Here is a 13,456-nt window from a genome sequence, read left to right on the forward strand (position 1 = left end):
ATGTGCTCCTTGCCTTGGGCAGTTCACAGATAAAATTCAATGTCTGAAGTGCAAGAAATAAGGGTTAAAGCTGTGTAGAAAAGTCTGAGATTCATAGGGGCAAGCATGAATTTATCCAAGGCTTCAGGATAAAGAAACAGTCTTGCAGAGCTTTTGGGTAACTTGTCATTCTGACACCAGCTATATTTTAGTTAACTGCTTAAGTTAATTAAATAGCACCAGGCCCCTGCCACTGGAAAACTTATATCCGTGGTGTTAAATTTTACCATGCTTGGTGGCATGATCTATGGCATGGCTCGAACTTTAGCACAGGTCAGAGCTTGTTGCCAACAAGCAGTCTAGATAGAGCTGTCCTCTTTTGGAGGTTAAGGGCATTTAGCCTCCAACATGCATGTGGCTGGACTGTGCCTACTGACAGCAGTGCCAAAGACCAACCCCTCACCCTGTTTAGTTCATTATAAGGTGCACCAACCGTTTCTTAGTCTCTTTGTCTTCTGGTTTTATTATTTTACCTTGTCAGGATCAGAACCATGGGGAAATAGGGTATTGATGGGTTTGATACAGGGCTGTCCGTACTTTGAAATAGTATGGTGCTATCTAATTCCCTTCTGCTGTTCTCTCTAATCTATAAAGAGCTTGTAAATCCGATTTTGGCCAGGATACCCTAATCTGCATCCCGGGCTGCCCCATCCACTGACTTCAATGGACCACACTGGAGTATGTCAGGGTTTGGAGCTGATAATAGTTTTTTGAGCTGGTTGAACAAACAGATCTGCAAGACCTCTTCTTGACAGTACACTAGCTCTGATCTGAAAAGAGACACAGCCTTAGACATCTGTTTTAAGGGCATAACTATTCTGAGCCTACTTGAACTCAGTACAAGGCTCTGTTTATATTTCTTTTATTAATTGAAAATAACCTCTTGTTAAGGGAGTGACAACCCATACCTTAAGATCGTGCTGAAGTCATTCACGAGAGTGAAAAAAAAATACACCAAAAGTTAGACAGGTCAAAGCCCTTGTTTGGATCAAAGCATATGTTGAACGCTGTAGAAATGCCAAATCTTGAAGTGTTTTGTATTTAAGGTTGAAGTTTGGAGTAAAAAGATACTATAACAATAAATCCCTAATTCAGCTTGTTAACACGCTACCACTTCACAAAGGCACAGCAAAGAGAGTGATGCTTCTGATGGAGCAACTGGATACCAGTCTAAGTGTGTTAAAAATTTACAGCACAGCTGAGATCATTACTGTAATACCACATCCACTTCTGATAGGCACATTTGAGAAAGGACTTTAATGCAATGGAAATGGATCTTGAAAGAGTGACAGGCACGATTTGTGGTCTGTCCATAAAGTCTGCCTTACTGTGAGAGACTAAAAAAAGCTCCAATGATTTTATTTATTGAGGACAAGGTTATGAGGTAACTTGTCTGTGGTTTTGTAAGGTTGAGCCTATATGGTGATGGAACAGCAGGCTCTGGTTTCCACTTGGAGCTGCATGGTGTGGGTGCTTTCAACCAGAATGCTGGAGAAATGCCAGCTATGCCTGGGCTTGAAATACTCCTTCTGTGCTGAGGGTAAATCGAGGTTGGGCTGTACTTTAGTGGGGTGCTTCCCTTCTCTGTCCATGCCTGATCTGCAGCTTCTCAGTGTGGATTAAGGGTTGAGGATTAAGATGGCCAGGGTTGAGGGTCGTGTGGCCAGACAAATGCAAATTAAAAAGGCAGCCTTTCTTCTTGACAGGGTGATAGCCACTGAAATAAGTTATATGGGGTAGACTGTCCTTCACTGAAAGCCTGATTCAGGGTGAGATGTCTCCTTGAAAGATGCGCCATAATTCGTAGTGGTTCTGGTGTTGGTTTGGGACACCACTCTGTGGCTTCAGCTATGCAGGCTATCAGACCAGGTTATTGAAATGATCAAACAAGTGAACTCACCTGGCCTTAAGATGCCCCTATTAAATAGTAATATTTTAAAAGTCTTAATAATAAAGTCTTTAATAATAATATTACATTCCTATTAAACTGACTGGGGAATGGAAAGGTCTCAGTGAGAGCATCTTTAGCCTGTGAAAGCTCAATTTTAAGAAGAAATATCTCCCACCACTTTCACATTTGTGGCCAGAATGACTATATTTATATTTTCTTCCCAGGAAAGAGCTGGATCTGAGCTTAGAGCTGGGTTCCAACACTCCCTAGAGCTTACTCTATCTGGTAGGACATCTTTGAGCAGGATGAGGGGTGTTTTGCTTACTTCCAAATTAAGTTTCCGTTTGACCTGCTCCTCAGTCTATAATGACCTGTTGTGCAGACATTTTATCCAACTAGATGATCTTCAAGGTCTCTTCCAATGCAGACTGTTCTATGATTCTATGAAAATTGCCTTGCTGGAAGAGATCCAACCAGCTTTGTTCAATTAAGGCAGTATCTTGCCTTTGTCGAGGGAAAGGCTTGACCACACACCCAATGGCATTTTCTGCTTCTATGGGTCATACTATCATCATGCCTCGCTGGTGCTTGGGTGCTGCTTGCCTTCTCCCTGAGGCGTGTGGAGCCCTGTGCTTCTCACCAGGCTGGGCAAAGGACCCCAGCAGCACTGGCCCATCTCCTTGCCGGCCCCACACACCAGAAGCTGTGCTCAGCGCTGCTTTCCAGAGCGACTGCTGCAACCCCAGGCAGAGTTAGTTAGGGTTTAAAGGGACGTTGCTTCCTCCCTGCTGCCCTCAGGCACAAGCTGGAGCGTTCAAGGAGTTTAGAAAAGCCAGAAAGCTGCTGAAAACAACATTTTACTCTCAGCGTCTAACATCATCACACCACTCCTGCTCAAATAAATAAACTCTGACGGGAATCCCCCCTCACCCCTCCCTTCATTCCTTGCTTTAATAAAACTTGTCACAGAGCTCTTTTTTTTTCTTTTTTTTTTTTTCTTTCCAGTCAGCAGATTTTTAGGCTGGTTAATGACGGGGAAAAATTTCTCTTCTCCCCCCCCAATTGCCTCCCCTTTCTTTCATGTCGGGGGCCAAGTTTGGATTGGAGCCTGGTGAAGTTTCTGTGTCATTTCCTGTTGCTGCCCTCCTCGACACTCGCTCCCGCGCTCTGCTCCGCTCTCCTCTCCGCCTGCAGACGCACAGGGCGTCCGCCCTCCCGGCTGGCGGCTTTTGGGGAGGATGTGAGGGCAGGGGCATACCTCACGCTCTCGCCTGTCACACCGCATTCCTACTCTTGCGCTCCCCACGGGCTCAGCTCCCAGCCTGCTGCTGACAACGCCGGAGAAACCGAATGGTGAAACAACTTTCTTCTCTCCAAGCAGCTTGGCTGTATTTCCCAGGCTGCTGTGAACCCACAGTGGTGAGAGCGAAAATGCCCTTCTCTCTTGCAGACTTTGCCACCGATGGCCGTGGTCCCGTCCACGCAGGTGGTGGGGAGCGATGCGGCTGCGGGGTGCTGGTACTGTGGGTTTGGGTGGTGGATGGTTGAGGGGCTGCGGTGCGGTCCAGCGGTGTGAAGGGACCGTGGCTGGGCAGTGCCGGTTGTGCTGGAGCCCGCTGTGGGTCTCACGCCGTAGGAGAGGTCAGCATCAGCGAGGGCTGGCACAGATGCTGCGTTGCAGACGCTGTTGGCTTGTTGTGACTGATGGTAAAAAAGAGCTGTTTAAGGGAGGGGGAAACCTCTGTACAGAAGCCAGGAAGGCAGTGAACAGAGGTAAGAGAAAGAGCAAGGGGGGTGCTCAGCATTTTCACTTACGTGTTTGTCTTTCACCTTCAGTCTAGTGTTTACAGGTTTCTCCTAGGACTTGCTTGCAGTGGCTTTAAAGGGTTTGTGTGTGTGTAAGGTTCTGGCGATTGCTTTTCTGACCAGAAAGGACTGATACTTGTGAGAAACTGTATTATACTTGCTTGGAGGAGCGGGCATAAGTCAGCTGGCATCTGTGATGCCTTTCTTTCCTGTGCCATTTCCTTATTTGCGCGCTAAACACATATATTTATTTATTTGGTAGGAAAATGACACAAATGCTTGTGCTTTAAAGTGGAGTGACTGTGACTTCATGTACTATTTCTGTCATTCCTGACTCGTTCAGTCTTGACTGTTTCTTGGACAAACAAGGCGTAACAAACTGACGGATAAATCCTGAAGCATGTGCTGGAGCCGGTTCCCGGAGGTTTCAGAGTTAAAAGGCTTTCTTGAACTCACTGTCACACAGCAGTAAATTTCAGCGTGTCAGTAAGTGAGGGAAAAAAAGCGCTTGGAGAGCATTATACACCATCAGATGGAGTCAGCGCTGCACAACCCTTGGGTCTTCACAGGCAGGATTAGTTCCCAACACCTCCAGCTACGCAGCAGCATTTAGAAAGGTCAATTATATGTAGAGCGTTTAACAGCTAATTATAAGGGGGCAGGGGAAAAGCCTTGGAGTTGTCCCTGGGAAAAATGACCCTAAGGCTTTGTGTACAGTGTATTTACTTCCAAGTCGTTGTTTGATTCATGTTGCTCCATCAACTCCCCTTACTTTTATGTTAGTTTTGCAGTACAGTCCCATCTGCCCCCCTCCCCAGTGGGAATGCAGTGGAAAAAGGTGCAAGATGGGGAATGCAGAAAGGGGGCTTTGGGCACACCCTGAGCACAGCAAACCTTTGCCCTGGCTTCCAGCCAAGTCACATCACCTCCCATGGCTGGGGAAAGTTCAGGCTCCCTGTCCAGCCTTGGCATCCCTTGTCTTGCTGCTATGAGCACTGGGGGACCCAGGAGACCTTGCTGACAGCTTTGCCTGGAGTCATTTTCTAGGTAAAAGCTCAAGGTTTGTTTCACAGTTCCTATTTGAAAGCCACATTTTTTTAAAAACCAAGTTGAATAGGAAATACTTCTTCTGGGTTTTCCCATCTCGCAGACTCTGAGTACTGTGCCACTCCTTACTGATTTATTAGGAAGTTTTCTTCACCTTCAGCATTTCCCACAGCTGGCTTGTACCTGTACAAGTGAGCTGCTCTTGATGGTATGTGCTATACTGGTGATACACATGGGCTGGTCTGAGACAACTTCTGTGTGTTGGTGGGAGTTAGGATGGGCCAGGGCACTCTAGAAAGGCAGTTTGGATGCAGCCACCTTGTTTCAGAGTGTAAGAGTGTTTAATAATACGTAGGCGTCAGGCCGTGCCAGTTGGCTTCAGGGCTGAAGAATGGGCTCTGGCATGGTTTAGTTTACTAGCAGAGACAGAGCCAAGAGCTAATGAGCTCATGTAACAGAAGGAGGAGAGAAGCTGTAGCAGGAGTCCCTCCCAGCACCTCTAAGGAGCTGAAGAAACAGTATTTACCTGGAACTGTGCTCTGTATTTCTTGATATGAAAGGAAATGAAGTGTCAGACTGACCGTTTTGTAGGGGTCCAACAGGCAACTCAGCTCTAAGGTGAATTGAGTCATTGCCCATTCAAGGTGATGGGCTGGGCTAACTGTGCTTCACTTGCCTCTTTTGGGTGCTTGAATGGTGCACAGGACCTGACCTCCTTTAGAAACCCATCCATACATATATGTATTCAGAGATGAGTCTTTTTCTAAATTATCCTAAAACTCTACCTATAGGTGCTATAGTGGGAGATGAATATAATTTAATCCTTAATTATTTTGGATCTAAATGTGAATCCACTTTATTTTAAGCTGACCTCACTCCATTGATTTCAGTGGAGTTACTCCTGATTTACAGCAGTTGAGGGCAGGTAAGAACCATGTGCTATTTTCTGTGACTTGCAAAGGAGAAAGCAAGACAAGAGAAACCCACTCAAGGTGAGATCATGGTGGGAAATTAAGGGTCCTGAGTACCACCAAGAACTTTCTGGCTTTTTTGGCTTTCTTGCTTGCCCAGAATCTCAGCTTTTTGTTCTGTTAATGGAACCCTGTTCTATGCAAAAGCAAATGCTAGGTCCCTGCTTTTACATAGAACTGCTGTAAAAGCAAAGATTAGGGTCCCTCTTCTGTCTCTCCTTGTGTGAGTGTGTTCTCCACACCACACTTTCAGTGTTCATGTGGCCTTGACAGCTGAGTCAGGGGATGGAGATTCCAGTTCAGCTGCTTACCTTGGGAAAGTGCTCTGGAGCCCAACAGACTTTACTGTCTGGAAATATTTCCTGTTGCACAACATAAATTGTCTGTTTCAGTTTAATCCTGTTGTTTTGAATTACCTCACCGAAGTACTACCTTGAGTAAAGCCCTCTCTTTGTGGCCACTTCACTGCAGTGGGGAACCAGTCCTGTGTGAGGCTTAAGGTTGTGAAAACTTTCTGCCAGAAGGTGGAGTGAGCATGTGATTTACCTTCCCCCCTTCTCAGTTTTGCACAGGGGCAGGGCTAACAAGTCTTGCTTTGTAACAGTGGATCTGTGCTACTTCTAGTCCCTGAGCCAGACCCTTTGCTGCTCCACAAGCCCATGATGGCCACTGGGATCTCTAGGAGAGATCTCTCATCACTGGTGTCTTGCCATGGCTCTGGTGGTCCTTTTCTCTGAGCTGCTTTTCCCTGTGTCAGTGCTTGAGCTTGGTGTGATGCTCCCTGTCCTGCCTGAGGTTGCTCCAAGGATGCTCTGCTGCTCCCTAGGATCATGCTGCCTGAGATCTGCAACAGTTTCTGATGGGGCTCACCCAGGGAATAGCAGCAGTGTTTTGGGGTAGCCTTGGCCTGCTAATTCTCGAGGGTGCTTTCTGGCTGTGTCCTAGCTGTCCCCAGGCTGAATCAGACACACTGTGTTCATCTGCTTTGCTCTTGTGTAGCTCCAGCTCCAGTTCTTGTGGTATTTCAGTGCTGATGCACAAATGAAGGTAACATTTACATGCTCTAGTGAGTCTTCAGCTCCCCTGCACGTATCTCTTGTTTTCCTCCTAATGCAGTGCCACTACCTGAGGACAGTCCTCGTCTCCTTGCTGTCGGGAGCTGTTGATCTCTGCTCTGTTTATGGAACACTGCCATAGCAATGAGAATATGTAAAGATGGTCAGGATCAACCAGATGACATTCTCACTGCTGAACAAACATAGCCAAAAAGGTGCATGTCCCCTTTCCTCTCTAAATCTATCCTGTTTGCTTTGACTATTTTAAAAGCATATTTGGTGCTGGAGACTGAAGCTTGCTATCAATTTGAGCCTTGCCACCGTGTGACTCACAGCTGTTTAAAAGAGATTAATGCAGAGGCTGGAAGGACAGTTCTTCTTGTTCTGTCCACTGGCTTGGGGCTGCCTGATGTGTTGTTACTTGTGGCAGTCACTCGCTTTCCAGCAAATCGGTTAATGGCACAGAACAGCTGAAAGCCAGAGGCTTTTCCTCCTTTCTCCTGACTTCTTCTGGAGTTGAACTGGTGAGAAGGAGGGGAGAGGCCTCTGCATCCCATGAGGAATTCCCTCAGTCATCCTCTCCCTCCCTGGAAGTGTTATTTTTGGTTAATTCATGCAAGTCTGGGCCTCCTTGGTCTATCCTGTGGGAGGAAGCTCAAGACTGGAATTTTGTAATAAAAGCCAGATTTTTCTCTGGAGGCAGAGTGGAGGAGGCCACTCCTGTTACTTCTCCAGTTCTTGTTAGTTCTTAATCAGCCTAATCTGTTAAGTGTGAAAGGTTTTCTTTCCCTGCTGAGAATAAGCTTGCTTCTGAGGAAGGTCAGCATTGGAGTGATCACCCTGAGATACCCGATTTCCACAGAGCCACTGGTGGGAATCCCACCTCAAGCTGCTTGGATGTCATCTTCCTGATGCAAGTTCCCAGCACTTTGCTGGGGATGAGTGTTTCTGAATGCACCTCAGACCATGTGTGCTGTTGCAAAACCACAGCGTTGCTAAAACCAAGGATTTTCCCTCCAGTGTCGTTTGCCAGAGTAAGTTTGCTCTTACTGTGAGGAGCACAGAGAGTCACCTTCCACACCAGCAACAGCTAGTTTTCACTGAAGCAGACACGTCTTTGTACCTGCAGTTTAGTGTGTTCTCAGAGGCTTTCTGTGGTTATGAAAAAAATAAAGATCTGGCCCTCTGATATCATCTGTGACCACGATATTTCAGTGTTCTCCTCCACTGACCATTGACAATGGAAAGACCATCACTACCTGCTGTATCATTTTAGACTGCCTTTGAAGGGGGGGTGTGTGTGTGTCTCTATAGGGGCCGGTGCAGTGGGAAGCTGAGCACATCTGAAGTTGCCATAATTTAAATATGCAGGTGCTACCTTTACTTAGATACATACAGAAAGCTTGCTAATTAAATCTGAATGTGCTTCTTGGTCACCAGTCAGTGTACTAAGGATAGAGGTAACAACACCTGAAGTTGATATTTCATCCTCACTGGTACCTGACAACACTACCTGTAGGACACTTCAGAGTTTCCCAGCTGGGCTTAATTTCACTAGTTTAATAATATCTTGATAACTAACTTAGTACCTCTTGTGCTGCTTTGAATTTACTGGTCACTGTGATTCCCCTCTGACAGAGCTTAAATTATGCTTGCATTATTTTTTTTTCTTTGTCTTTATTAATGCATACATGGTCTGTGTAGTGTTCAAAGATTTATTTTTCTTGAATGAAATCAGCCTTCTTTTCCTGGCTAGTGTATAGTGAATGACTGTCACATTCAAATATATACTTTCAAGTTCAGACCTTTCCCTCAAACATGTTACTTTACACCACATTTGGCTGTGTTTAGCTGCAGTGCTGATTTACTACATCAGTGACCATGAAAGACTCAGATTCCTCTGACTCCCCTTTTGTTGTTTCTCTCTTATTTACTATCAACAATGCTCCAGTTTTTAGAATAGTTGGCAGATTGTAAGCTTAAATTTCTTACTTCTTTTCTTCCACTTGTTACAATGGTTACAATCAGGTTAACATATTTAGCAGATTTGGAGCTGATTACAGACCAAGTACAAAAGGCTCTTCTGAGAGCAATGGTGCCCTGAATGTCACAGCAGCGTGTGGCACCAGGTACCAGATGTGCACAGGAATGAAGGGATAAAGTTCTGTCCAAAGTGCAGGAAAGATCCCTCATTTCTCTTCCACCAGCAGAGGCTGAAAGCACGGAATGATAACTGCTGGTGACAGTCCTTGTTGCTTCCTTGTTTTTCTTGAAGAAGCCTGTAAGTGTTCTCCGCTGTAATTCCAAAGTGAGAACGGTGCTTTTCAGCAAGCTAAGGAGGCTTGAACTGCACCAAGCCTGCAAGGAGGGCTCCCGACTCCTCCTGAATTTTGTGTCCGAAAAATTGTCACCTCTCTTCTCTGTCCAAAACCTGCAACTGTTGGCCTGCATGGAAGCTCTGGGTGTGAGATTTGGTCAGCCAGAATAGAATAGCTTTCACTATTGAGTCTAAAAAAGCAAACGAAAGCAAAATTGGGAATTCCCTCCATTTTTGGTCTGTTTGTTTTTTTTGTTTGTTTGGTGTTTTTTTTTTGTTTTTTTTTTTCCTGCTTGTAGAATCCCAGGCTAGGCAAACCTGCCAGGCACGCTAACTCTTCCTGACAAACTGCTGTAAAACAGGGGTTGCACATAGTGACAGCAACAGTGGCAGCTGAAACCCTTCCCAGAGAGGAAAGAGTACGCCACGGGCACCACAGTCAAGTCAGCCTCCACCTTCTGCTTGTGCCTTCCTGCGGGGTCTGCATCCCCTCTCCTTCAGGTGAGTGCTGTCAGGTGGTGAACATCTGATGCACTGCTAGTGAGAACCTCCAGCTGATATTTAGGAAAGGCTTCTCTGCCACGTCAGCTAGCTTCTGAGAGGACCAAGCCAGTAGGTAGGTGTCTATTCAGATGTAAGTCTGGGCTTGGTATTTCCAGCTGACTGGCACTCAGCATCTTCTCACTCAGCACGCAGGAACTCTTAATTGCCCTGCACAGACACCCTGTCTCCCTGGACTTGTACCTGTACACTTAGAGGTTCTGAGTCACTCCTCAGAAATTCAGTGCTCTCCTTTTGACTGTGTTGAATGTCTGAACACTTAAGATAGGTGCTCCAGGTCACGCTGCTGGGCGGGTTGTCTGCAGGTTCATTATTGTGACACCAAGGTAAGACTTTTATTAAATATGGCCTGAAGTCAACTCTCCATAGCTCAGCTTTTGCAGGTGCAAAGGACAGGCTACAATCCAGAGAAGATTTTTTTGCCCTAATCAGTATTTGCCAAGCAGTAAGCCTGTTGTTGTTACTAAGAGGAATTATGCATGTTAGGAAAGGGATCACATGGCTATCACACCATGCAATCTGACTTTATTTTCTAACAGCACTAAACACTTGCTGATTCTGTCCAGACCTTGCCTGTTTGGTAATTTTCTATAGTTGTCTCTGAAGCAGGAGCTTGTTTGCAGGAAAAAAAAAGCATCCAGGACATTAGTTTGCTCTCTGCACAGCTTTAACTGTGCAGCTGGCTGCCAAGCATCACACAGCAGAGTAGAAAGCAAGGCAGAGAAGTGCTGGTGAATCACCATGGAACAACATCAGGCGAACCAAGCAGGCCCATGTGATTTTAGGCAGGGCTCAAGAATTTTGTTCCTTTAGCTTCAACCCAGGGGGCAAATTTGTTCATTTCGCTGGCATTGCAACAATGATGAAGCATTTGCACCCATTTACCCTGAATGGGTGGCGTTCAAGCTCTGAAACACTTGCTTTTCCTATTATGTGGGATAAAAGGAAAGGTGGAGATTCGGTGGGACCAATTCTTATGTACACTTAGCTGCTTTTATCCCCTTGTGAGTATATAAAATATCCTTAAAGCAAATATAAGTGGTGTTATCAAAGTAGAAGTAGATCCAGGAAGCAAATAGGTTCCCTACTGTGAAGTATGTTTTGCAAACATAACATGGGGACATGGATACCAAACTATGAGTTGTCAGCTATCCCTCTGAGACAGATGCTGAGGATGAAGTGCTGACGTTTGGCAGCCACAATGGATGTTGGAGGGAAATTTTAGGAAGGTTGAGGCACCTGTGTCTGTGGTCACCGAATGCTCCAGTGGTTCATCTTTCCCATGAAGGCTCCTGAGCCTTATCTGGGTGGGAGCCAGTTGGCTTGGACTAAAACCATGTGACATAGCTGTGTGATAGCATAGACAATCAAGTTCCAGCACCCACACTTGAGCCACTGTTCATTAGAAATTCACTACTTTAAAGTCACTATTACAGAAACAGCATAAGAGCTTTCTTCACCTTTGATTCTTTCCTGTCATGGCAGAGGTCACATAGTTTGGATCAGCTCAGAGATAAAGTGAAAGCATACAGCAGACAGCAAAAGACAACCTGAATCGGGGAGTCAAAAATAAAGGTATTTTCTGGGAAATACAGGAATGCAGGCAAGAATATGAGGAAAACCACCTGCTCAAGAGAAGGAACCTTGAAAGGTGGACGTAAAATCTCCTGACATTTTTTTTCCATGTCTCCTGGGCAGTCTACAGTTATTTCACAAAAACACATCTTGAAGCAGGCATGCTAAGTTATAACCCTATTGCAGTGGCTCTTTGGGACCTAATGTACATCATAGAACCACTGTGGATCTGAGGGGAAGTCTAAGTGCAGCTGGAAGAGCTAAGAAACCTGCGTCCTCCACCAGTCCAACATTCATGACAGTAGGAGGGTTATCTTATCTAACTGCAAAACAGCAGTGCTACCTGGAAGCTATCTGTCAGAGGTTTCATTCCTTTTTTTTGCTTGTAACATGCTAGAAAAATGAAAAGCTCTGCCTGACCGCTTAGTGTTATTAATGAGCGAAGGTTGGAAAAAATCCCCATGACTTTCTGTTGTACTTGTTTCTTGAGAAAAGACATGCTATCCGTAGTGAGACCTCACGGCATGCTGATTCTAAAGCATATATGCAAACATTTGAAACTGGAAGGTTTGTTGACCCTGGAAGAAAAAGCAGATTCCAAACAAGCACTCAGACAAAGATTTCCCGTTTCCTCAATATATGCCCTTGCTTTATTGATGAGTGGATGCAGTTTGCCTGTGTTGTGGTTTAGTCCTGTTTATCTTCTGAATTTGCATACATTTTATTTCTGGACAATTATAGTTTCAAGAGCTGGCTGTAAGGTAGGCAGCTGAAGAGCCACATCACCTCTTCCATCCTCTCTCGTGCTGGGTTTCCAAAGTTGGGGTCTTGTTTTTGACCAGAAATTTTGTGATGGGGACTGTAGGGACTAGATTAGAGGTAAAATGTGAACCTCCATCAGGGTTTGAACTTGGGTCTGCAGAAAACAACCTGCTATTTGAATCTGCAAAATCCCTTTGGGCCATAAGGACCTATAGATTAAAAACTCATAGTAAAGGAAAACTTAACATAAAATCTCCATGGCTTTTAAGGGAATTAATTCTACCTTGTTGTTCCCATTGAACCGTATATGACTTAGAGAAGTAAACCTCCTCAGAAATCCTCAGGAGGGACATGGACTGCTTGAGGGTATCTGTGAGTTTTCCCCCTTGTCCATGGCTGGGTAGTTGATTCAGGTGTTGCACTGCTGTGCTACAATATACAGTAACAAATCTTTCCTGTAAGGTTCAAAGGACAAAGAAGAAATCAATTCTAAGGCAGGCTGCAGTTTTTGTGGGGGAACATCTGTGGTCCCTCATTCCTTCTTCTAAGTATTTAATCTGTTATGTCACTATGCAGAGTCTGGTCCTGTAGGGTGATACCAAATTGTTCTGTTTGACTTCACCTTTATTTTCCCTTTCAGTCTGAACGTAGGGTCGTTACTGCTGCTGTTTACTAGGAGGCCCGGTAAAAAAATTCAAGCTTGCATTTATATTTATTTATATTTAAATAACATCCGATACATGCTGGAGGATAGACAGCATGGAGTAGCTGTAGTGCTGTTTCCAAAGAGCTTAAATAGTATACTTGGCAAGAAAATAGAGAGGAAGGAAAGATCTGTTACATGTGCCTGCCTATTGCCTCTAGAATAGGATCAAAGTTAGGAAAGGAAACTGTGTTTTTGTTTCTCTACAGTTGTTAGAGTTCACAAACTTCCCAAGACCCACATTTCAAGGCTTTCATCCACCAGATTTTATACATTTACGTTTGTTCAAAATAGTTTCCAGGCAGTGGGTGATTAGTGGTTAGAAATGGCTTGCAGTTTGGTGATAATTCGATTAAGTGAAATCCTTAGGAAAATGAGCATTCCAGATCTTTCATGTTTCTCTTCTTCACCTGTGGATCATGACTGCTTCCCCACCCAATCTCACAGGAGAGAGAGGCATCTCCTCTGTCTCCTGCATTTCAGAAAGGAAGAGATGAATGCTAGTCAGGAAAGACAGGAGGATGCCTCTAGCCAAAATGAGCAGCAGGAAAAGACATTAATGCAGAAAAAATGCCACTTTTGTATTTTTCCAGGAGAGCTTAAAATGCAGCAATTGTATTGGCCTCCCCAAGAGCTCCATGTACTCTGGTTCTTTTGAATTAATTTAGCATTAAGGGCTATGCTGTGCTACTGCACACTATGGAGTTTATAGTGTCTCCAGAGGTGGAG

At 45.0% G+C, this 13,456-nt stretch overlaps 1 protein-coding gene across 7 annotated transcripts in view; it reads left to right on the top strand.

The window, feature by feature from the left end:
- EVA1A (eva-1 homolog A, regulator of programmed cell death) overlaps window positions 1-13,456 on the top strand; it is a 203,721-nt gene that overhangs the window by 136,835 nt on the left and 53,430 nt on the right. For 3 of the 7 annotated variants that reach the window (XM_061460929.1, XM_061460927.1, XM_061460930.1), the window contains exon 1: window positions 3,074-3,283. The exons of 2 other annotated variants lie outside the window; for them this stretch is intronic. The gene's annotated coding sequence lies outside the window, so the exon portion shown is untranslated. Of the gene's footprint in view, window positions 1-3,073; window positions 3,350-13,456 lie in introns of those variants that run through there. 2 more of the 7 variants (XM_061460928.1, XM_061460931.1) reach the window with 2 other exon arrangements.

This window comes from Pezoporus flaviventris, unplaced genomic scaffold (assembly GCF_033815535.1).
Source record: "Pezoporus flaviventris isolate CSIRO_AGI_PZ_B2104156 unplaced genomic scaffold, CSIRO_AGI_Pfla_v1 ptg000031l, whole genome shotgun sequence".
NCBI classification, from domain to species: Eukaryota; Metazoa; Chordata; class Aves; order Psittaciformes; family Psittacidae; genus Pezoporus; species Pezoporus flaviventris.